This window comes from Cebus imitator, unplaced genomic scaffold, assembly GCF_001604975.1.
Source record: "Cebus imitator isolate Cc_AM_T3 unplaced genomic scaffold, Cebus_imitator-1.0 Scaffold14, whole genome shotgun sequence".
NCBI lineage: Eukaryota > Metazoa > Chordata > Mammalia > Primates > Cebidae > Cebus > Cebus imitator.
In genome coordinates, this window is record NW_016107329.1 from 170,106 (window position 1) to 197,391 (window position 27,286).

Below are 27,286 nucleotides of genomic sequence, written 5' to 3' on the forward strand. Positions count from 1 at the left end.
ACTACTGACACCCAAAGTAATTATTATAATTTACATTAGGATTAACTCTTGGTGTTGTATTTTCTATGGGTTTGGTCAATTTTATAATGACACATACCCACCATGATAATAACATATCGAGTAGCCTCACTGCTCTAAAAATCCCATGCCCCACCTCTTCATCCCTCCCTCCCTGCAACCCCTGGCAAGCAGTGACCTTTTTACTGCCCCCATGGTTTTCCCTTTTCCAGAATTTCATATACTGTGTAGCATTTTCAGATTGGCTTCTTTCACTTAAGAATATGCACTTAAATTTTGTAAGTATGTTTTGATGGCTTGAGAGCTCACATTTTTTTTATTGCTGAGTAATATTCCTTTGTTTGAATGTACCACTGTTTATTTATCCATTCACCTACTGAAGGACGTCTTGGTTACTTCCAGGTTTTGGCAATTATAAAGTAGCTGCTATAAACATTGGTTTTCATGTGGACATTGAGTTTGCAATTGCTTTGGGTAAATATCAAGAAGTGTGATTGCTGGGTCAAATAGTATGTTTAATTTTGTAAGAAACTGCTGAACTGTTTTCCAACAAGCCTGTAGCATTTTGCATTCCCACCAGCAGAGAAGGAAAGTCTGTGTTTTCTCCACATCCTTGCCAGTGTTTGGTGTTATCTGTGTTCTGAATGTGAGCCATTCTAATAAGTGTGTAGTGGTATTTCATCATTTTAATTTGCATTTGCCTAAAGACATAATATATAATATGGAACATCTTTTTATGTACTTGTTTGCCATCTGTATATCTTCTTTGATAAGTCATCTGTTAAAATCTTTGGCCCATTTTTAAATTGCTTTTCTCTTATTGTTGAGTTTTATGGTCATTTGTGTATTTTAAGTAACAGACCTTTGTCAGATATGTCTTTAGCAAATATTTTCTCCTTGTCTATGACTTATCTTTGTGTTCTCTTGATATTTCAATCCTTTTTACATGATCTAGTATATAATGGATTATCCAATTTTGACAAATGTTCTGTGGATAATTTAGAGAAAGTTGATTAGAGCAAGAGGCCAAGTTGACATATCAAATAAATTATTCTTATTATTTTGTTCTGATTCTATATAATAGTGCTTAGAATTTCTCATAACAGTAATTGATTTCTCATCTGTTTCTAACAGTTTTTATGTATTATGTATCATGTATTATCAAGATCATGTATTATCTTGATAATACATGATACTGGCCAAAAATTTATGACTTCACATATTCATTGCAGAAAAAGAAAATCATAAGAACTTTTTGTTTTGTTTAGTTGGTTTGTGTTAAATTCTGCTGGGTCTGAAATTTAGGTTACCATGCATTTTTTTCTATATGCTTGATAAATCTTTGACAATCCTTTACCTTTTATTCTTCTTTATTACTTTGTGTCATATTTGTCTCTTGTGAGCAGAATATACTTTGATTTATGATTTTGTTTATTTTTTACCTAAATTACAAATCTTTGCTGTAAGAGGGTAAGGATTAAAACATTTGAGTTTACTATTATAATTGATATATTTGACTTTATTTCTGCCAACTTGTTTTGTCCATTCTTCATGCCATTTTTAATTTTCTGTGTCTTCTTTCAATTCCTTTATAAAATACATTGCATACAGTTTAGTACCCAATATTTTGTAAATAAATATATTTTTTTATTTATCCTACTGGTAACCAGATATTATTTTAAAAACTTTGTCAGTATTTATTTTATAGCGAGGTCTCAAATTTAATGGTGTCATTTGTTCTTCATCTATTTGAAATGAAAGATCTGGCATCTTTTTTATTTTCCTCCCATCTTCACTTGCTGGAAATTGTTAGTATAAACTTTACTTTTTATAACCAGATAAATAAAATATTGACAATTTTATAGTGCCTCTGTTTTGAGCATTAATTTTGACATTTCCATTGAGTTATATAACCATATTTATAGTGCTCCTTAAATCTAACTACTATAGAAATTGATTACAGTAATATAACCAGTCCCGTTTTCCAATTCTACCCATATTTCGAGCCCATTTATTTATTTATTGAGATGTAGTCTTGTTCTGTCACCCAGGCTGGAGTGCAATGGTGCAATCTCGGCTCACTGCAACCTCCACCTCCCGGGTTCAAGTGATTCTCCTGCCTCAGCCTCCTGAGTAGTTGGAATTACAGGCACACACCACCATGACTGGCTAATTTTTTGTTTTTTGTAATTTTTAGTAGAGATGGGGTTTCACCGTGTTGGCCAGGCTGTTCTCGAATATTCCTGATCTCGTGATCCAACCCAACTTGGCTTTCCAAAGTGCTGGGATTACAGGCTTTAGCCACTGTGCCCGGCCTTATTTGTTTATATTTATTATAAATTTCAAAGTAAATTTTTAAAAAATTTTATTTGGGCAGTTATTTTCTCTAAAACCTTGAATACCCAAGATTATTTTTTTCTGTTGCCGTAACCATGAACAAAGTTTACCTTTGATGTTCAAAATAACTATTGCCATTCAATAGTTATTTTGAAAATAAATGACAAAACATTCAATATTTTGGATGACATTATTTTCTTTCTACTCCATTTTTTTCTGTTTTAATTGTAAAAAAATCTAATCCTTTATAGGTGGTCTACATGTATTTCCCACTTGTATATTAAATTCTGTTCATGATGTGAATCTCTTAATTGAACCATCCATGAAGCACGGTAAATTGTTTCTAACCTCACATTGAGACCTGGTTTTAGGCTCAAAATGTAATACTTCAATAGTTTCTTCAGCATCACTTCTGGTACTGTTGTGCCTGATTTTTCTTAAAGAAGACCCATAACTCTTAGATTGGATAGTTCTGTATCTATCATCATCTTCCAATATTTTTCCTGCATTTTTGAAATATTTGTCAGTTTGTATTCCAAATCATAATTGGATTTCCCTTGTAAGTGTTAATCTGCATTGTTTTCGATGGCTAATTTAATTTTATAAGCATACTTTTATTTTCTTTGTTGTTATTTGTTTCTTACCTGCTCGCTCTCTCTCTCTCTCTCTCTCTCTCTCTCTCTCTCTCTCTCTCTCTCTCTTTGTTGTTGTTGTTTTGAGACTGTGTCTCAATATGTCTGCCAGGCTGGAGTGCAGTGGCGTGATCTTGGCTCACTGCAACTTCCACCTTCCTGATTCGTGTGATTCTTCTGCCTCAGCCTCCCGAGTAGCTGGGATTACAGGCACATGCCACCGTGCTCAGCTAATTTTTGTATTTTTAGTAGAGACGAGGTTTCACCATATTGGCCAGGCTGGTCTTGGACCCCTGATCTTGTGATCCATCTGCCTTGGCCTCCCAAAGTATTGGGATTACAGGCATGAGCCACCGTGCCCGGCCCCTGCTCCCTTGTAATCTTAGTTGCCTCTCTGTCTCTGTGTGGCTTTTTTGTCATCATTTAATTGGAGCTATATCTTTTACTGCAATCAGTAAAGACAAAGACTTCTTTTAGTGTTTCTGTTAAAATAATATTAGATGCATGTGTTCTGAATTCGACGGTTGCTTTGCTAGTTCTGTAGCTGTACCTTATGCTCCAACTGATCAGACTTATGTTGACCAATCTGTCCTCTTCTTGGAGATGTTCAGCACCTGTTGGTTAGTTAAAGGCTCTGATATATCCTGCAGTAAGAAAACTCTTTAACTCTGTCCAACCAATATTTCCTGAAATTAATTGATCTTGGAACTTTTCTGCCCATGAAACACCTGACAGAGCTACTGTTTCATGGAATTCTATTTGACCACAGGTGGTTAAAAATATGTCATCTTATATCTTGGGGAATTTTTTCGCTGTTATAATTATATACTAGGATTCATCTTCACTTTAAGGCTAATTTATTTGATTTTTTATATAATTGCAGTTTCTTTGCAAGTGAAAATAAATTGTAATGCAGTTTCCCAGTGGTTTTTTTCTTGCAATGTAAAAATGATTTATAGATGTTAAATGTGTATCTCATAGTTCTTTAAAACAAGGAGGAAAGGCATTTAATGAATTTATATAGACACATTTTCAGACACCCACACAGATAAACTGCAGAAGGAAAGTGCAAACACATTTACACTGTCCTACTACCATAGATCATGTTTAAATTTTGTAAGGGAATACTAAAAGATGTCAAATGAACTAATTACAGGATGTGAAGTCACATTTTTGCCTACATTTGCTAATTGAAGAACTCTGTGTGTGAGAGAGGGTTATTGCAAAGTGTCAATGACTCATTTTTTGTGTATCATGAAAAATTATGCTCCATTATTTTATAGCTACATAGAATATGAAAAGATGTTTACACAAAAGTATCTGAAAAATGAAAGTAGAGAGGGTCTGCACAACTATAGCTAGTTGCCAACACAAGTTAATAAGTAAAGGGAAAAATGTAAACAAATGGTACTGGAGCCATAATATTAATACTTGAAAAAAATGAATAGACCCCTTCCACACAGCATACACAGCTAAATGTAAAAGCCTAAACTGGAATCTAGAAGAAACTAAGAAACAATATTTTTGACTTTGGGCTGATGAAGATTTCTATAGGGTACACGAAGAAACCAAAACCATAAAAATTGATTGAATTTCTTATAGTAAATGCAACAAACTTTTGCTTATCAAAAGACACTATTAAGAGAGTGAAAAAGACACACATGGACACATGAATAAAATACTGTCTCTCTCTCTATCTCTCTCTCTGTGTGTGTGTGTGTGTGTGTGTGTGTGTGTGTGTATACAGTGTAAATATATACATATAGTCAGTATATATATATATATATATATGACAATAACCTATACCTAAAATATGTAAACCACTTTTATTACTAAGTAATAAAAAGATAAACAACCCAACTACATAGGAAAAGGACTTGATCAGATGTCACAAAAGGAGATAGATGGTTGGCCAGTAATCACATGGAATGGTGTTCAATATCATCATCAGGGAAATATAAATTAAAACCCCGATGAGTTACCCCTGCACAACCACTAGAATGGAGAAAATTAAAGAGCCTGAAAACACCAATATGCTGGTTAGGCTGTAAACGTCAGAACTCTCAAACATTGCTGCTGTGAGTATAAAACGGAACACCTGCTTTGGGGAAAGTGGACACCTACTCTGTGACCCAGCAATGTCACGTAGGTCTTAACTCAAGAGAAATGTCTGCAAACAATATGTATTGGTAAGTATACCACCACTTACCAAATATTCCATTCATAAAATGGAATGTTAATAATAAAGAGGAACAAATTATTGAAAAAGACAATAATATGGATTTATTTATATAGCTTGTATTTTATCTCCATTTATCAAAAAATCCCCTTATTTTGGGGGAAAGATACACATTTTCTTTCTTTACCTGAGTGTTTCTTAAAAGAGACTATCAGGTTTTCAAGTTTAGAAATAAGAATGTTAGTCTTCTAAAACATCATTTCAGTAGAGGAGAACTTTTGAGTCACAGGCTAAGTCCAGCCTGCAGTTTAATTTCACCTGATAATATTGCCTTGATCTGATCATTGCTGTTAATGCCAAAGCAGAAGTTATCAAACCTTAACGTGCATGGGGGTCTGCTGGAGTTTTGAATTTAACTGGACAGGAATGGAGCCTAAGATTTCTCATTTCTCACAAGTTCCAAGGTGAGGCTGGCACTGCTGGTCCAGGACAGATGAGTGCTCTGGATAATGAACTTTCTCTTGAAATTTGAAGGGATGAAAAGAATGGCGAATTTCACCATTTGTATTTCAAAGAGTACATGGATATCAGAGCGTGGTGAAGCCTGTCCTTTCAGGCATATCACAGATGGGACCACTGTGTGAGTTCGTTTTAAGCCATTTTAGGCGCCTCCATAATGAATGTATCTACTTTTGCCCCAAATTGACCGTTTTCCTTTCTACTTGACCTGAGGAGAAGCAACAGTGAAATGATGAACTAGATTAAGAAGATATTTTGCATCTTCTAATTGACCTAGCATTAAGGGTTCTAAAAAGTGTGTTCTTAAGCTGTGTTGTTGATTCATTGAAATAGGTAGAATGGTGTGGTGGCTTCATTGCTGGGCCCAGTTCTTCCATCCGTGCATTTTGCCCTGTGATTTCTATTGCCGTGAAATTCATGTGAGTTGTTGGCCAAGGAAAATGGGTGGAATGTGAGTCTGACAGTTTAGAGCAGAAGCTCTGAGAGCTTCTGGTGGCTTCTCAACTCTCTTGTTTTTTTCCTTCTGTGGTAAGAATGGCACGTCACAGATAGTGACTGGTCTTTCAGCCAAAGTAAGAAAAATACATGAAGAGTTGCAGCTGACACATAACCTGAGAAAGAAAGAAATAAGTGTTGTTTCTCAGTGAAACTTTGGGGTTATTACTGTGGCAAAATCTAGAAAAAAATCCACATATAGTCTGTATCTCATACCTGGTATATGGTATTTGGCTAGATTGATTATGTATTTTATTTGCATTAGTTGTCACAATAATGGTTACATAGTTTTTCTCAAATTATAGGAGAGAAAATAAGGCTTACAGAGAGTTGGTGACACTAATTCTGGGAAAAGATTTATTTGAATTGTACTGTGGTGTGATGATGCATAAAATTATGAAACACGAGTAAATAAGATTTTGTACAATATAATGAGAAAAGTTATTAATAAATAGTATTAGTTTAACCTTTTAATCCTAATATTCTAATCAGTAGGCAGAATTAATGCAATTAGAGACAATAACAGAAACTCTTTTTCACCAGAATTGATTTTCTCATTTAAAGTCAATTGAATATATTTTTAAGAACTGAAAGCAAAATGTTCCAGTTAAAAATTTCCACTCTGCAAAACTTGGAATACAAAGTAATTAGCTTTCTTGTAGTAAATGAACTGAGATTTTGATCTTTGAAAGTGGAAGATGATAGTCTCCAATGGGGAGATGACCTTAGCCTTGTTAAGAAATGTTTAGTTGAGTAAGTCAACATGATAATGTAACAGATCATTGGTATTTTGGTTGCTAATGAGGCAGAAAATGAAAACTTCATAGGAGACATAATAAAGGTCTTGACATCCAAGTTTTGTGCTTAGGAGCCTGGATTTAATGAAGAAATTAAGTTTAAGGATATACAAAGTAAGGTACTTTTCCATCAAAATGGGAAAGTTTTTGATGAAAATGTTATGTGAGGAAAGTTTTGAGAATCCTCTGGGCTAGTCATGTGAGACTAGGTTTCTTAAATATTTCATTCATTTATTCCTTAAATACATTTTTACACTGGACTTACTCCATGCTGAGTGCTAGGTGCATGTCATGTGCAGTGAATAGGAAATTATTCTGTTCTCACAGATCTCTTACATTTCAGTGGGGGAAATAAGCAAGAAACAGAGGAATTCCTTTTAAAAATCATAAGTGCAATGAAGAAAGTGATAAAGGAAGAAGGGTTTGAGTATGGCTATTTGCAAGGGGCAAGGATAGCATTTGCAAGAGGAAGCGGAGCAGATGGGGTGAATGAAAAGGGAGCTGATGAAGAACCAATGTTTTATCTAAGACCCGAATGAACTAAGGAAGCATATATATTTTTTCAATATAAGCAAAAGGGGTGTGTGTGTGTGTGTGTGTGTGTGTGTGTGTGTGTGTGTGTGTGTTTCTATTTATGGGCTCTTTTGAAATAGTTTTATACGCAATTATGCTCAATTTCAATTTGAATTTCTTTTTTTTTTTTAGTTTCATGGGCATATCTTAACTGTAACACCTATGCTGGGAACATGTTAAATTGTATATTATATAGTCAAAAGAAAATGAGAATGTACAATTATCTGGGAAGGTTTCCTATCATTCATGCAGACTTGTAGAAAAAAAAAAAATTGGTTGCCTGAATTTTCTGTGCTGCCTCGGCAAGTAAGAGGCCCTCAAGCTTTTGTGGCACAAAATATCCCATGGAGCAAGATGTAGTCACTGGGTTATTTCCATCCCTGGCCTACCCTCCAAAATGAATCTCATACAGAAGGAAATAAAACACATGTTAAATATCTGCATAATAAACCAAAGAAAAGAACCGAAAATAGCATCTATTTCAATAGAATGAATACGTATATAATCTCTTTGAAATAAACTCCAATTTAGTCATAAACAAATTACTCATGTTAGTCATAGTGATATTATTACATGTTATATAGTTATGTGAGGTTTGAAAAATCAGTCTCAAAGCTTATTAAAAGAAGTACAATTGTATTATTTGCTCATATGGTCAGAAATATATGAAATGTGGCCATATTTCAATTATTGCTATTGTGTAAATACTTGCTGATCCCCATGGTGAAGACAGAAGATACATTCCTTAATCCACATGCACTCAGCTACTGTATATTAAATGTACAGCAATTTGTGTGTTAGAATTCACTCCAGTAACTAACGTAGACCCAAACCATAAAGGAGGTAGTCATTATATATCATAAAGATGGGCATATAAAGTCATTTCAAATACTTTAAAGAGTATCTGGCCTAATTTTCTACTCTCATATGGAATTGAAGAAAATCCAGATCATAAATTGCCTCCACCATTTATATTGTATTACCATAACTTTTTTTTTTTTGACACAGAGTCTTGCTCTGTCACCCGGCTAGAGTGCAGTGGCACAATCTCAGCTCACTGCAATCTCCAATTCCCTGGTTCAATTGATTCTCCTGCCTCAGCCTCCCGAATACCTGAGATTACAGGCTCCTCAGCCTCCGAAAATGCTGGGATTACAGGTTTGAGCCACCATAACTTAATTGTAGCATATTTCAATCAGTATCTAAAGAAAACTGAGAGGAAGCAATTACTGTTTACCTAACTAGTAATATCAAAAAACAAAGTTATATCTGTTTTAAATGACTTAATTTCCAATAAACTATTTGAAATTAAAGAACATAAAAAATTTTACAAATTAATTATTTACTCAGTGGTGAGAATTTTTTTATCCCAAAAGGCTAACAGACCATCTTTAATACTTTTCATTGTATTTCATTCTTTAATGCAATACACTTTTGGCATTTCAGAATGTGTTTCTCTCTTCAGTTTGTCCCTATATTAATTAGAGATTCCCAATGGCAATTCAGAATAGAAGGATGTTTAAGTCAAACATTTGCCAAAAATTTGATTTTGGGCACCAACAACCTACTGCAGACACTTTCAGGAAGAAAAAATACTTTCTAATTGGCCAGTGGCAAGGATTCAAGAGAGTCACCTACTCCTTTAATAATCAAACATATATCTGCTTAGTGGGAAAATTGCCCTAATTTATCATTTAATCATAATATTCATTTTCAATCTGAACAAATCAGAAACTTATGACATGTTTAATCAAGGGCTAACAGGAGGAATTGGCAATTCTAGATGAATATAAAATCTCCATATCTGATTAGAAGCCTATTCAAGCACTTATAGACTATAGGCTTGTCAATATGTTACTTATATTTCTTCGGTATTTTTTATGAACAGAATTATGGAAAAATTAATTGGCATCTTTTTACTTACTTTCGTTGGAGACACCAAGTTCTACTCTTAGGTTAGCAGAAGATTTTTAAGAGCAATGAACTACTTAAAAATAGCTGCAGCTTGTGCTTTGCAGAATTGGGAAGGGGAAGCTAGAGAAAATAATTATTCCTTACTTACACTGTGTAATACACTGGTCCTGGTGCTTTTCAATACTGAAATATGTTCTGTCATCTCTAAAGTTTCTAATATTGATCTACTGCTGTATTTTATTCTGAAAATATTATATCATATTATTTATTTGGATGCCAAAGACTCGATCTGCTGCTTTGATAAATTTTGTTCTAGCTCATCACATCAAATATTTTTATGAAGGAATTTAATTAGATTAATTTTTTATGTTATGTCAAAATATCACATCTACTTAATTCTGAAATCAACTTTTCACTGGGGCTGATGTTTGAACCAACTACATCTAGAAAATTATATAGATATTAATTAGACAATTTATTTTTTATAGTTATAAAATGTTCATGTGTGTATCATCAAAAATAACAAAATGGGAAGATTCATCAAAGTTTGGTAGAACAAACCTTACTAATTTTCCATATATGTAGGCACTTTCAATGACTTGGAGGTGATGATACACCTTTCAAATAAAATAATTAGAAACATACCTCAACTCCATGTTTGTTATATACACAAATAAAGTTGTGTATGTATATAACCATACATTCTCTTTGAAATGTACGTGTGCATGCATTTGCTTTGAGGTTAAATCAGTGATGGGGACAGCAAAGTCATATCTTGGCTGCCATCACACCAACAGAAATAATTCCATCACTCTAAGCCAAGTACCTCTTTTACCCTGGGTTTACATGGGCATACCATATCTGGCTATAGAGAATCTCTCCGGGAGTCAGTAGTACACTTTCACATTGTCCAACAATGCTAACACTCAGCCATAGAGGTCATTTGGCAGCTTGTGACTGAGTTGAGTTGATTTTGTGCAGTAAGGCTTAGATCTATAATGAAAAACAAATCTTCACTTATTTCCGTTGCCCCATTTAATGATTATGAAGAGTAAACTCTTTACTCTACTGGAAAGGAATATTCTTGTTACACTATAAAATATATTACCAGATATTAATGTGATAGTAGAAGAAAGGAAAAATCTGTTATAAAATATATCAAATAAGGTTTTACGTGTCATTATACACAATTGCAGAGATTAGAGCCTCTAATGAAAGGGTACTTCTCATGCTTTGGAAGCTAAAGTCCTCCTCCTCAAAGAGAGTCAAGGACATTATTTTACAGAGGATCTTATAGGAATTACAGGTAATTAATGCCATAAAAAAGCAAAAACATGGCATCTGTAATTGCTACATAGTGTGTGCATGGCAAGTTGCTGCTACCCTTAAGGGACAGCACTTCAAGATCAAAGGAAAAAGCATACCCTTCCACCTCTCAGTTTGATTTAAGGATTAAATGGGCCAGCACACCGTTTGGCACGTTAGGCTTTCAATATTTACATTCTTTCTTTAAAAAAATAAGCTATTTGTATTAGCTCATTTTCATGCTGCCAATAAAAATATACTCAAGACTGGGCAATTTACAAAAGAAAGAGGTTTAATGGACTCACATTTCCACATAGCTGGGGAGGCCTCACAATCATGGTGAAAGGTAAAAGCCACATCTCATGGTGGCAGACAAGAGAAGAAAGAATGAGAATCAAGTGAAAGGAATTTCCCTTTATAAAACTATCAGATCTCATGAGACTTATTCACTACCATGAGAACAGTATGGAGGAAACAGCCCCCATGATTCAATTATCTCCCACTGGGTCCTTCCCACAACACATGAGAATTATGGAGCCACAATTCAAGAAGAGATTTGGGTGGGGTACAGCCAAGTCATGTCACTGTTATTTGGAGTAATTATTATCAAATGCAAAATGAGGTTGAAATGAATATTATTTAGTATTTTGTTTTGAGTAAAAAGAAATTTTGCCCTTTAATCATGATCAGTCTCAGTGTTGCATATTTTAAATATATTTATTCCTACACTTTTGAAATGGTAAAAATTAAAAACTAGCAAACTAAGAAAAAGTGAAAGGAAATGAACAACTAGTGGTGTGGTTTACAGCATATGGTTTTCTCTCAGGAATTCCCCAGTCCTGTCTCCTATCATACCTCCAGGAGCCCACATCTATACACCAATCTTTACTTCCTGAAGTCAAGACATAAAATAGCTGTTTACTCTTGGAAGATAGTATTCGTAGTATTCGCTCTAAATATCCTTTCTAGAAATTTTTAAGAAGTTAGGTATCTCATAGATTTTCTACACCGTATTTTCTACTCATGGCCAATATTTCACTGAGAAAATTTTCTTTTGTTCTGAAATTCATGGGATAAAATTGCTTGAACATCAATTTTTGGAAAGACAGATGATGATGCACAAGAATTGAAAATACACATATCTAATCATCGTTTGGAACCGTGTGAGTCATCTCCAAGTTATTTCATGTGAAATATAATCAAATCCATTATTTAAATTATAGCCCACAGATATTTCTGAAATTGCAATTCCTTCAAATATATTTAAGAAGAAATTAAATATTTAAGATTTATACTAAAACAAGACATTTTACTACATTGAATAGATGCAAGATTTCAATTTGGGTCTTTAGGTATAAGCAGGACCTGTCTTTCTTACTTTTAATTTTTAATTTATTTTATTATGCCTTTATTATTTTGCATTGTGCACAATCTTGTGTGTTTCCAATTACATGTTTCATTGGGTTCTCTCAGCATTTTAGAGCATTTTAGTTTTGTTTTTGAAATATTTTGTGGTTGTCTCTCTTGTAAAATGCTTTAATGCAATTTTCCTTAAACTTCAGATCATCCAATTATCAGAATAGCACTATGTAGACAACACATGAAGAAATGAGTCATTCACCCATTTCCTGTCTTTTGTTTCTTTGCTGATTGAAGGGTTCAATAAATTGCTTCAGCTCATAATGACCATGAAAGTTAAATACTATTTTTATCCATTCAGCTGGGTTTTAAATACGGCATGTGGACCCATCGTTCTGTCATGGGCAGAAGCTCTGGAAATTCTTGACAACTTATAATCTTCCCTCCCCATATTCACAAGTGAAAATGATTATACTTACAAGAAGGAACTTTACACACTAATTTTTGAATCAACTTTCAGAAAGACAAGAAGTCCATGAAAATCAGTGTACTCTATTGCTTTTGAGAAAAAAAATTATCTCAGAGAATAAAGCATTCAGGATTTAAGAATTCAACTTATTACTTGCTTATCACAAATTAATGTTACGACTTGTTTATCACAAGTTGAATAAAATCAACTATTCATAATAACACTTTGATTTACTAGGTTATATATTTTCTTGGATTAAAGTTAAATTTTAAAATTAGGTAACATGATAGAGAATGAAACTTTCACTTTAGGAGAAGAATACGAAATCCCAGACCACTCAATTTAGAGCACACCAGGTGTTCCCTTGGTTTATCCCACACCCTTGAATATCCTACCTGGGTATATTTTTTACTACCTGAAATCTCACTGTATATTTTTTTACTTCTGGAAGTCTATTTCACCTTTTAGAATAAAAATTACAGAAGGATACACATGTTTCTTATTTACCTTCATGGTCTTTAAAGTTTATTTTTAATTTGCATTTATTCTTTTTATTAAAAAAGAAAAACACCTTCAACTTCTATTTTGGATTCAGGGGGTACATGTGCAGGTTTGTTACATGGGTACATTGTGTGATGCCAAGGTTTGGGGTGGGAATTATCCCATCACCCAGGCAGTGAGCATAGTACCTAATAGGTAGTTTTTCTCCCTCCCTCCCTCCCTCCCTTTCTAGTAGTCCACACTGTCTATTGTTGCCATTTTTATGTTCATGAGAACCCAGTGTTTAGCTCCCACTTATAAGTGAGAACCCAAGAGCAGCACATTAGCATATCAAGTACTCCAGTGTTCTAATAAATAGCCGATGACTAACACTGAAGGAATGAAAAGAAGGGATCATTAATTATTTAGTATTAGTGTACATTTTACTACCATGGTACTTATGACTAAAGGTTTTGAAATCTGCACTGCAGGACTTCATAGGTCTTTTTCTTTTACTATGTTCTGAGTAATTATTCCTTAGTTGTTTCATGTGTATATATGAGTCCTTTTTCTCAATTAGGATGCAAACATGCCAATGGCAGGAACTTGCAATAGCTTCATCTTTTGAGTTCTATCATGGCTGACATAGATTAGCAGTGGAGGGTAAGTGTGTGCAAGGAAGGAATGATGAGTCAGTGTCTGGGTGCAATAGTAGGTGTCCAGTGATGGTGGTTAAATAAATGCATTAGCTTTCATTGGCCCAGATCCCTGGCTGGCCGTGCCACCTCGGGGAGTAGTGACTGCTCTCTTTGAAGGACACATGCTTGCCCCTTTGGCTCTGATCTTCCCTGTTGCTCCCTTACCTGAACCTTAGTGGCAGCTGCCAGTTACCCTGATACTTGCTGAGTACAGTCTAATGGAGAATAAAACACTCAGTCCGCACCTTCACAGAAAATTAATGGTCTTGATCACTGTAGATATGTGAGTTTGTTCTTTCCTCATCAAAATATAAAACAATACTGTTAGCATAATAATAATGTGCCAGTCAGTTTGTGAATAAGGTGAAGAAATGTACATGTTTCTTTTAATTTTTTGTATATTTTAATTTATTTACTCTTTGTCTACATAACAAAGGAGTTAAAATGTGGCTTTCTAAAGCCTCTGATTTTTTGGTTGTCTATGTCATTGTGATTTTTTTTTTTTTGAGACGGAGTTTCGCTCTTGTTACCTAGGCTGGAGTGCAATGGTGCGATCTCGGTTCACCGCAACCTCCGCCTCCTGGGTTCAGGCAAATTCTCCTGCCCCAGCCTCCTGTCATTGTGGTTTTTATTCTCAGTTTTGGGGCATACTTCTTCATAACTTGCCTTTATATGTCTTTCTCTATCGCATTACTATGTTGGAATAAAGTCCAATGTGATCATGGAACACAGTTTGTGGGAAATTAAGTATAAGACTTCATTTTCTCATGTGTAATCTTTAGTCACCAATGAGGATGAACTGCTTTCATCGACTCAAATTCCTAATACAGGGTACAGGGGAGTCATTTGAGAACCAGCTGGATTCACTATAGGGCTGGGAGAGTCGCTTGATCTCTTCGGTTCTCTATTCCCTCAGCTGAGTTCTTATGAATAATAACTCCTGGGAGTTAATAATAACTCCCTGGAGTTTTGTGTTCAGCACTCCTGGTTTTGCAATGAGAAATGCTACAACTTCTCAATAAATACCAAGCTCTTTCTTTTCTTTCTGGGGTTGTAAATTGGTGGTCCTCCAGAGTGGCCTACACAATGTTAGCTCCATTTCAAACTAGAGCCAACATCCAGATTTCTGGAAACTGAAAAGTGGAAGATCTGGCAACATTGGCCCAGTTCCCTGGCTGGCCGTGCCACCTCAGGGAAGTAGTGGCTGCTGTCCTTGAAGGACACATGCTTGCCCCTTTGGCCCTGATCTTCCCTGTTGCTCCCTTACCTGAACCTTAGTGGCAGCTGCCAGTTACCCTCATACTTGCTGAGTACAGTCTAATGGAGAATAAAACACTCACTCTGCACCTTCACTAAAAATTAATGGGCTTGGTCGCTGTAGATATGTGAGTTTGTTCTTTCCCCACCAGGATATAAAACAATGGAATTTTATGTATAAAGTAGAGGAAGATGGTTAGGGTTAATTTTATGCTTTTCATTGCATTTGGAATCTGAGTGATATTCATGGAGAGGACAACGAGGAGTGCAAATATTAGAAATGGTGTCTAATATCTACCTCAGATAATGGTAAGAGCAAAAGATTGTGATGCCTATGGACACTGATGTTGCCTTGAAGATATTAAGTAGGATATCCTCAGATTTGTAACTACTGTATACTCACAGTGAGATTAGGGCAGGAAAATGAAATTCATCAAATTCACATTGAAAAAAATTAAACAAAATCTGCCAAATAAAGATTCAAATTCCCCTTTAGGAATTCAGCAAATACTTGAAAAGCAAAGTCATCTTTATATTTACATTTATATTTTGTTCAAAATGCACTGTAACCATTTTGAATAAAATGTAACTACGCCTTTGATTTTGTCTAGTAAAAATCCAGTAACTTTTTTAGATGAGTAATACTCATTTATGTGAGTAAGCAATTGACAAAAGAATAAGTTAGATATTATGGAGTACCTGATGAAAATATTAGACTGTATAAAGTGAGGATTTTTAATTCATGTAATACCTTAAGAACTAGATTCTGGGAGAGAAGATATTGTCAGTTTCAGATAAAAGGATTTTAGATAGAAAAATGTTGTCAAAATAAGCAGCAACGGAAAATGGAGATCAGGTAGGTAAATTAGAGAATTGCATCAGTCAAGAATAACTTTTGACTCTGAATAACAGACACCCCTCCTTCCAATCAAATGGCAACTTAAACACATTTTGAGGGAGGTCTTATTTTGAGGAAGTGTAAAGGTAGGCAGGTTACGGCTGGTGTGACTGCTGTGCAATGCGTCATCAGAGACCCAGGCTTGCTTCGGCTCTGCAGTCTGTAAGATGGAACCACACTTGCATTCATGCTCTAAGATATCTGCAGGGACCCTAGACTCATACCTGTGTCTCGGAAGGAAGAAGATAAAATGCCAAAAGAAACAAAACAACACAAAACAACATTGCTTGTTCTTTAAAGAACTTGACGCCTTTCAAGCCACCTTTTCAGGAGCCCACTCAGTGGCTTCTGTTTCTTTTTCATTCAGTTATATTTATTGGCGCTGATTGCATTAGATTGCACAGCCATGCCTATCTGTGAGTGAGCCTGGGAATAGAGATTTGTATTTGGGTACATTATAAACCTGAAAAAAAAGTGTTTACCCTAAGAAATAAGGGGGTAATTATATGATATAGGCAACTAGCATTCTCCTTGCTTTTCTCTCATTCAAGGAAAGTAAGTAAAATCAATACCTTGAGGCACAGTTTGAAGGTTCTTTGCAAAGCCTTCTCTGGTGTGAGCCAGGCAAGCAGCCATGGAGTAAGGCGGGGAATCTGAATACAGGCTCTGAGAGCTGAAGATGAACAGCTTAGGGAGTGGCATAGCATGAGGTTCACATCCCACAATTGCCTCATACAGGAGGGGTGTGTGAGTAAGGAGACTGACTTTAGGTGTGTCTTATAAATTCAAATTTCTCATATTTTGTGTTGTGGGATGATTTGTTTTTGTTTTACGGAAATTATGTGGGGGGAAAAACCCAGTATTATTTAGCTCTTGATATTTGAATTTTTTTCTCCAACTGAACTTCTCTTACACCTGACTTCAGAAACAGTCTCTAATTTTGCTGTAGGAGCAACATATTGCTGTTCTCTGCCTAATGAAAGCAGTTAATAATGATTAATGCCAAAGAGTGTGTGTTCAGAGGGAGGAACAGAGCTGCTGGACAGTATCCACCTTTGATGGATGTGTTTCCATTGGCTTTGACCCTCCACTGTCTCTTTGCATCTGCAATGGCATGAACTGCAAGCACCATTTTGAGGACGGCATGCTGCTTGTTGTTGTCCACCAGTTTCCCACATATTCTACCATGTCCCCAAGTTTCTCTGTGAATAAAGCTCTTTTACAGTAATTGGTGCTTCCTTTCGAGAGCCACCAGGTGTAATTATTTTACACTGTTGCATTTCAGCAAAACAAAATATCATTCTTAATGTGAAAAAGCCTAAAAATATATGAAGATTGCAAATTACATAAAAGAATGGTCAAAGAGCCTTAAGAAATAACTTATCCAAAGATTAAGAAAAGTAATTAAAATATATATGTAAAAGTTCCATTAAATTGGAAATATGAATCTTTTTTACATGTAAATTGGAAGGATGTTTTTAGTGACATTCAGGCTTGATAAGAATTCGCCATGAATAACATGGGCATAATATTTCTGTGAAGTAATTGGCCAGTGTGAATTAAAGAGCCTTAAAAACCTATACCCTCTGCCCAATAGTTTTATTTTGCAGTCTACTTCAGCAAATGCTAAAAAATGCAAAGGAGTATATGTATGTATGTATGTATATACATATATACATATATATGTGTGTGTGTGTGTGTGTGTGTGTGTATATGTATATATATATATATATATATATACACTTTTAAATTTAATTTCTGATAGTGGGGAAAAGGAAGGCAACCTCAAAATCTAATAAGAGAATTAAATGGTTAAATAAAAAGAAGGCTGAACCACACTAAAGCAAAACAAAAGGAAAAATAATTTTTCAAAGGATGTTGAAAGACATGACATGTTCATGATATAATATGTAAAATAAGTAAGATTCAAAGATACGACAGAAGTTCAGTAGGAGAAAAAAATTCAAAAATTCAAAAAAAGCTAAATCCTGAAGTTTTATAATATATATTGTATACAATCCATCGTGGATTATATACAATATATAACATATATAATCCATGATGGATCATATGCAATAACATATATTGTATATAATCCATTGAGAAATAATAGAAATTAAATAGGCCAAAAATGTAAAAGTATTTCTCATATATGGATTATATACAATATATATTGTATATATTGTGTATTTTGGCCTTTTTATATAAAATACATATTGTATATAATCCATATATGAGAAATAATGTAAATTAAATAGGCCAAAAATGTAAAAGTAATAGACTCTGAGTGGTAGAATTATATATTACTCTTGTTTTCTTCTCTTCTTTTATTTTCCAATTTTACACAGTGAATCTATATTCAGTAACTAAAATGTGGCTATTGGTTAGTTTGATGTTTTATTATTTACTGAAATATTTGAAGCCAATTTCTAGGACAGATGAGAGCAGAAATGCCACATAATTATGAGAATAGATTTTTAGACTTCTGTTTACCACAATTATAAAAATTAACTTTAAACAAGTAATTCAGTAGTAATAGAAATAGTTATCCAGATTAATATCCTTCATTTTCCGAATCATCTATGATGAGAAAATTTGTCTAGAATTCATTTATAATACAAGATTTTTACTGAAAAAATTTACTGTTAACACATTTAAAAAATTAATGTGTGATTCAATTTCTTATTATGATGAAACAGTTTTAGTAGACCAATGCTACTACCAAAGACAAGAAAATCTGTATAAAATACCAACAAAAAAAAATCATTTGAATGAATGGGAATACTGGTAAGGCTGCCAGTGCTTCAGAAGCCCAGATCTCATAGGGAAAGAAGCTAATTTGAGTGCACAATGCTTCCCTCTCAGACCATTTGCTGAATTTTACCCTGTGCAGGGAAAGAGGGTGAGAAGTTCAGCAGATAACTTGGATATAAGAAGAGAAGATGTCATAACTTTCTGGGTTCTTACAGGGATGGAAGGAAACATAGAAGGTTGAGACTTTTAAAGCCACCAGCCCTTTGGGGTCATGACCTTGGAGACAAGGGAGGTGCAAAAAGTGAGCCAACTATTCCACCCTAGTATTTTTTCCAAACGCATTGAAAGATTAGAACAGTGAAAGATTAGAGACTAAGAAGCCAAGAGGAAAGTGATTAATAAAGTGATTAGAACTGGCTGGAGCCTTCGGATGCTTGGAAAACAAAAATTGAATCTCAAGATCCACGAAGGAATGTGGACCTCATATTCTTACAGAAGGCTCAGGAAGTATTGGTGAATCAGAGAGATCAAAGCTAGCCAAGACTCCCACCTACCTGGCGTCAGCTCAGTCGCTGATTGGACTTGAGAGATCTACCCCTAATTTTGATGACTGCCAGAGAATAGGATAAATTATTTTAGAAGAATTATTACACTATTCGGAGTTTCTACAGTGTCCTACATTCAATAAAAATATGTCCAAACAAAACAGACAACAAACTAGGACTATTAGGAAATACAGATAATAAAAACAGACAAGTGAGACAGATATTGGAATTATCAAAAATACGTGATCTATGTTTTAGGAAAGAGAAGACAAAATATAGAATCCAAAAGATATTTAGAATCAATAAAAGAATGCAGTAACTAAGATTGAGAACTCAAGTAGTGGGTTTAACACAGATTGGGCATAATAGAAGAGAGAATTAGTCAAAATGAATAAAATATAGACATTTAATGATGAAATATTTAAAGCTTTCTCCCAGTGATTGGGAATGAGGCAAGGATGCCTGATAGCACCACTTCTATTCATCATTGTTTTGGTGAACTTAGTACATAAAGGCAAGAAAATTGTAAAAAGACATAACAAATGGAAGGGAAGAAATAAACTTTTGCTCACCAAGGACATAAAGCAATTTCTGGCAAGGCTTTAAAATTATTAAAGTTCATAGAAAATAAGAATGTAAGAAAAAATTAGTTGTTTATCCTAGCAACAACACTAGACATAAGAGTATATTCTGCATAATTCCAATTACAAAATTTCAAACATTGTTGTATAGTAATAGAAGCTAGGTTGGTGGTTGAGTTGGTGGGGGACAGAAGACGAAATCCGGGGATGTTAGTAACGTTATTTTTTTTCACTTGGGCGTTAAACAGATCTGTTCAATTTATGACAATTCATTGAGCCGTGAATTCATGATTTGTGCATATCTGTGTATATGCCTGATAAGTGGTATTAAGATTGACTACTAGGAATATGAGACATCTACATAAGATTTTTAAGAGTGGTAACAAGAGCCATAATAAAAATTATGATTAACACACTTTTATTCTTAATAAAGAGGAGTATACATATGAATCAAGAAATTAGTAATTTTATTTTTAGAGTCTTGTTGGCTTTTAAACATCTGCTCAATTTTGTGGTTCACAGATATTCAATTTTTACTGAAATTTAAATGTGAAAACACATCTGTTTCTCTGATTCATATTTTTATGGTCAAGTCTGAAATGAGACAGTTGTTGTGAACTGAGAAATCATTCAAAACACAAGGGATGTGTCTTTTTATTATTTATGAGGAGGAAGTACAATAAAGTCCTAAAATCAGCAACTTGCATTGGTGGCTTATTCACATAAGAAATTATATTAAATGTTTCCTTTTCTACTTGTGGATTTCCATCTTTCTCAATTAGACTATAAGGTCAGTGTAGGTAGAGCTCCTAAATAAGTAATTTAAAAAATGAAAGTGTAAATAGCAGAACTATCTTTTGAATTAGAAAGAGATTTTTAAAAATATTGTCAAGGTAATGGAACTGCAGATGATATTTCTCATGGAAATCTATACTTGTTTAGATATTTTTTCCAGTCCAGTGAGGTAATGTCTGACCCCTTAGATGCTTCTGCCACAACTTTAGCAAGGACCTTCATCTCTCCCAAATTGTATTGCCCAAGAGCCTCTCAGCTGCTCTTACTGAGCAGCCTATTACTCACCTTGTACACTTTGATTTATGTTTTCATCACACTATTGTCAAGGTAATCTGGCCAAAATTTGATTTTCTAATTTTTCAGCTTAAGGTTTATTAAGGCTTTAGGACATTTCTGTATTCCTTTCCTCTCCCATATCCTCTTAGTTTAACTTCATACCTTAGTGAAAGTGTCACCTTTTTCAAGAAGCTCTCAGGGCTGGAATCAGGTATCTGTGATTTAGTTACATTTCTCGCATTCTTATTTCCTTCTGTTATAGCGTGTAGGATTATTTGTGTGCTCTGTCCAATAAAGTGTAAGAGACCTGAGAAGGAGTGAGAGTAAGAATGAAAGCAAAAGTGAGACTGAGAGAGACAATTAGCTGTTTATTCTAAAAATGCATTGTCCTGTTAATGCCCCTGGTACTGTTGGGTCAGCTTTCTCATCAGATCCTCAAATGCCTAATAACCTTTTGATTAAAGTAAATGTAATTGTTGCCCTGAACCATGGTTTTGTACTTTGTCAGATATATACTAATAGTATTAGGAGATATGCTTTACTTTCTTTCTTTTAGGAAGAATATTAGGTTAGTTTGTGTTTAAATGAACTAGCTGGTTTGTAAATGTGTTTGTAAGGAGATGAAATACATTTATTTTTTCTTGTACCTTATGGTAAATACTTGAATGCTTGTATTATATACTTTCGTAATACCTTCCTTTGATTGAGAATAATTTTTTAATCATGACCCTTATTTAATTTTGAAAAACATAAATATATTTATGGTAATTGAAAATATTAATTACTTTTCTTTGGCATTTGTTCAAAATAAAAAATAAGCATCACTAGTTATTTAAAATGTAAATTTTAAGAAATAGAAAAATTGGATCAAGTTCTAGTTCCCTATCTGCTGGCCAGGTGACTTTTTTTTTTTTTTAATCAACTTTTTTTAAATTTCCAGAGTACATGTGCGGAATATGCAGGTTTGTTACACAGGAAAACATGTGCCATGGTGGTTTGCTGCACAGATCCACCCACCACCTAGGTATTAAGCCCAGTACCCATTAGCTGTTCTTCCTGATGATCTTCTTCCTCCCATGGCCCCCATTTGGCAGGCCCCAGTGTGTGTTTCCACCCCCACCCCATGTGTCCATGTGTTCTCATTGTTCAACTCGCACTTATAAGTGAGAACATGCAGTGTTTGGTTTTCTGTTCCTGCCTTAGTTTGCTGAGGATTATGGATTCTAGCTCCATCCATGTTCCTGCAAAGGACATGATCTCATTCCTTTTTATGGTTGTATAGTATTCCACGGTATATATGTATCACATTTTTTAATCTGGTCTATCATTGATGGCCATTTGGATTGATTCCCTGTCTTTGCTATTGTGAATAGTCCTACATTGGACATAAACATTCATTTATCTTTATAGCAGAAGAATTTATATTCCTTTAGGTATATACCCAGTAATGAAATTGCTGGGTCAAATGGTTTTAATGCTTCTACATCTTTAAGGAATTGCCACACTCTTCCACAATGGTTGAACTAATTTACACTCCCACCAACAGTGTCAAGTGTTCCTTTTCATCTCCAACCTCGCCAGCATGTGTTGTTTCTTGACTTTTTAATAATGGCTATTCTGACTGGTGCAAGATGGTATCTCATTGTGGTTTTAATTTGCATTTCTCTAATGATCAGTGACATTGAGCTTTTTTTCATATGTTTGTTGGCCGCATGAATGTCTTATTTTGAGAAATGTCTGTTTATATCCTTTGACCACTTTTCAATGGGAATGTTTTTTTCTTACAAATTTGTTTAAGTTCCTTGTAGACTCTGGATATTAGACCTTTGTCAGATGGATAGAATGCAAAATTTTTCTCCCATTCTGTATGTTGTGTGTTTAGCCTGATAGTCTCTTTTGCAGTGCAGAGCTCTTCAGTGTAATTAGATCTTATTCATCAATTTTGCTTTTGTTACAATTGCTTTTGATGTTTTTGTCATGAAATCTTTGCCTGGGCCTATGTCCTGAATGGTATCACCTGGATTTTCTTCTAGGGTTTTTATAGTTTTGGGTTTTACATTGAAGTCTTTAATTCCTCCTGAGTTAATTTTTGTATAAGATATAAGGAAGAGGTTTAGTTTCCATTTCTGCATATGGCTAGCCAATTGTCCCAGCACCATTCATTAGATAAGGAATTATTTCCACATTGCTTGTTTTTGCCAGGTTTGTCAAAGATCAAATGTTTATGGGAGTGCAGTCTTATTTCAGAGTTCTCTATTCTCTTCCATTGGTCTATGTGTCTGTTTTTGTACCAATACCATGTTGTTTTGGTTACTATGTGACTTTTTAAAAAATTGATTGATTGAGACAGGATCTTACTCTGTCATTCAGGCTATACTTGATCTTAGCCAAAAGGCCAAGAAGTGATGTCAACCAGGCTAGAGTGCAGTGGTGCATTCATGGCTCACTGCAGCCTCAAACTCATGGACTCAAAAGATCCTCCTGCCTCAGCCTCCAGAGTGTCTGGGCCTATAGGTGCATACCACCACACCTAGTTAATTTTTAAAAAATTTTTGCTGTGACAGGGTGGCTATGTGACCTTAAGTAAGTTACCTAAACCCTCTAAGTCCATGTGCATCATCTGAAAAATTAACAAAAACATATCAAATATCGTATGGGGTCATGGTGGAGAAGAATCAAACAGTGGACATGCAATATTTAGTATAATGCCAGGAAACTGGTTGACTGATCATAGTCACACAGAGGCTTTGGAGCAGGCCTATTTCTTGCATACCTGTGGTTTTAGGACATTTTCAGAAGTCCCAAACCTTGAACCCATATGTGGAAAATCCAAACTTTTTTGTCTAAGAAGAATGAAGGTATCAATGAATATGTATTCCCTTACCAGTGCTTTGTTACAATTATTTAAACCTACCAACCTCTAGATTGGAAAGACTGGAAAAAGATTCAAGAAGTGTTTCCTCAAAAATGCCAAAATGTGTAAGAAAGAAACAGATATACCAAAGTTACCTCAATATAGCGACCATCACAGAATAAGAAACTTCAGCTATTGACTAACTGAAGCCAGTATCATGATGAAAAAACCTGTTACTAGTGTTGAGGTGAAGAAGATTGACCATATAAGAGACACTTCTGAATTTATTCAGGTGAATATTGGGATGTCACAGACTTTATCAGATTCATTATAATTTAGAGTAAGAAGGAAGAAAAATGGAATTCTGAGATAATGAAAAGAGTTTAGAATAAATGGGAAAAGTAAATGCAGCACTAAAAACATGACCAATATCAATCAACAAGTCAGTCAACAAACACATGTTAGATATATATGTGAAATACATTGATGCTCAAAATAGAATCTTTGACTTTAAGTAGCATACATTTTAATTAGTAAGGAGAGGGCTCCAAAAACATGTAAATAGGCAGCAAGACAATACATGGTTTTGGCAAGTGCTATGATGAACTATGGCAACACAATAAGAAATACGGGTGGTAGAGAGGGCTTCTTAAGATGAAGTACGTGTCGAGAAATAAATGGCAAGACAGTGATCAAAATTTGGGGGAATGTTTTACAAACAAAAGTAACCTCAAATACTAAAATGCCCAGTTTTCAGACTTCAGGAATGAAAGGGACAACTGTGTTCAGATGATCATAACTGAGGCTGAGGAACAGAGAGAGATGAGTTTAGATCTTGTTTGAGACAGACCATGTAGGGCCCTGAAGTCCAAGTTCAGATTTTATTCTAAATTAATGAAGGCCATTCGAAGATTTTTAGAAGAGGAAGGTGACATACTTTTCTTTCCTTCGTGAAATCCCTCTGACTGCTGTGTGGTGGATGCCTCTAGATACCCAAAGATGGGGAAGGTCCAACTGAGCAACATAACAGGAGTTCAGGTAGAAGATAATGGGAGCAGTGGAAATGCTATCATAATTTGCATTTGAGATCCATTTTATTAAAGGTTTGAGATTTGGAATATGAGTGAAAGAGAGGAATCAAGGTCATTTTTGATCTTAGTTACTAGGTGAAGAGTCATGTCATTAACAGAGAAACAGAAAGCCTCGAGGAGCTGATTCCATGGCGGTGTGGGCAAATCACTGGTTCTCTTTTGGTCACGTTACATTTGAGGTGCTTATGATACAAAGTGAGAAGTTCAATACACATGTCCGAAAGTCACAAGAGAAGTCTGAGTTAGATACATAGATGTGACGTCTTCAGAATGCAGATTGGTGTAAAGCTCTGGGCCTGGATGCAACCGCCCAGGGAGAAAGTCTACAAAGTTATGGGAGTGGCTGGGAACAAAGCAGCATTTCTAAGTCTGGGAGGAGAGACCTGGAAACCAAGACAAAAGGGTGAAAGCAGTGGTGAGGAACAGGCAGATTTCAGTTACAGCAAGAAGATAAAAGCAATGTTCAGGAAAGAAGCCGTATGGATATAGATAACCTTGGTGATGACAGATTAAGTTTCATAGACATTAGGAAAGGAGTGAAGAGGAGAAGGGGCATGAGGAATAGAGCAGAATAGTGACGCAGTTCCTTTTGGTGGCATGCGGTCTGGAGACTTGGATTTCTGAAAATGATGGAGGTGAAAGTGATGCAAGTAATGATACACTTGCTTAAAAGCAAAGTGTGCAAGGAAGGCGGGGATCTTGGCAAAGAGGAGAATGAATTCATGAGATCACCCTGCCCTTGAAATCTCACTGCACTGCTAGAGTGAAACTAGATTGATGGCACAGAATGGGTGTTTTGTTTTATCTTATCTCTCTATTTTCTTATGTGGGAGGAGTAGATATATTGCAAAAAGCAATTGCCAGACATGCACACGTAAATGTTCTGAAACGCGAGATGATAGACAAGATAAATTTAGTCAAATTTATGCGTTAATAATTTATCTTCAGAAAATGCAAATCTCCATTGTAGTTATTTTACATTTCTACATATGTAATTAAAGCATTGATAACACAGGGGAACCACAGTAACGGAATTGAGAACAACCTGGTGTAAAGAAAAGAAGTATTGAAAATTTTAAGTTCCTCTCTCCTATGCTTTCTAATATTTCTGTTTGTAAACCCAATTTTCACTTCCCCTTTCTATGAAGCTAATGCTAGATCTTACCGCTTTGCATTTAAACCATCCACTCTTACTGCCAACATTCATGTACTTCTCCGTTGTTAAATCGGGTAGTCACAGAGCTCTGATGTGCCGTGTGGTGGTACCTGAGCTGATTGAGTGGAGGCAGCTCTTATGACCACTCCCACAAGTAATCCTTGGCAAAGCCTGAAGAGATGCTATGGAAGGCTTAATATTATTAATGAAAAGGGCCCAACTTTGTGAAATATTTGAAGAGATTTATTCTAAGCCAAATATGAGTGACACAGCCCTCAGGAGATCCTAAGAACATGTGTCCAAGGTACAACTTGGTTTTACCTATTTTAGGAAGGCATGAGACATCAATCAAATACATTTAAGAAATATATTGGTTTGGTTCAGAAAGGTGGGACAACTCAAAGCAGGGGCCGGGAAGGGGGCTTTCATGCTAAAGGTAAATTTAAACATTTTCTGGTTGACCATTGGTTGAGTTTGTCTAAAGTCTTGAATAAATAGAAAGGAAATGAAGGAAAAGTTCAGATTCAGATAAAAGATTATGGAGACCAATGTTCATTTGAAGTTTTATAGTAGCTGCCTTTAAAGACAAAAGATGTCAAAGGTTTCCTATTCAGATCTTTAAAAGGTACTCGACTTTTAGTTAATCTCTTCAGGATTGGGAGGACCTGGAAGAAAATTATCTAACTATGTTAAGAAATGCAGTTTTTCCCCCACAAAGAACAGCTTTGCAGGGCTACTTTACGATATAGCACAGAAACATGTTTTGGGGTAAAATATTTTTATTTTCTTCCTTGTTTTGTAATGTTGTACCAGAGTCACATTGGAAAGTAAGCCATGATATATAGGGTTAAATAAAACCCATCTGATGAGAATTTTTGGTTTGGCAGGCATGACTTTTTAGAACACTTAAACAGAAACTTGAACAAGATTAAACAAAAAAAATCAGAGCTTAGTCCTTAATATCCAGAGAATATGATGCATTTTCATAAAAAAAAAATGTAAGGACCACCCACTTAACACTGTTTCAAAATCATATTCTAATTTGTTTGTAATAGGTGGCAATATTTTTCTTTCATTTATGGATAACTAATCCTCACCTTTATCAAACATGTCTTTCAAGAGTGTGTAATCCATCAGTTGCTGCTCCAAGTCTACATCATTTATCTTTCCATCCTCCTTATTCACTTATTTCCTTTTTAATCAACAAAATACACCTTAAATATACATTCAGGCTCCTTTTTAGTCAAATAGTGTTGTTTTAGTTAATTCAACTGCGTTCCCAGTACTGCTTCTATAGGAGGCAA

The 27,286-nt window shown here is 34.9% G+C and overlaps 1 protein-coding gene across 4 annotated transcripts in view; it reads left to right on the forward strand.

The window, feature by feature from the left end:
• The window catches only part of ITGBL1 (integrin subunit beta like 1), a 274,140-nt gene that overhangs the window by 161,571 nt on the left and 85,283 nt on the right, over positions 1-27,286 (forward strand). The gene's annotated exons all lie outside the window — the stretch shown is intronic.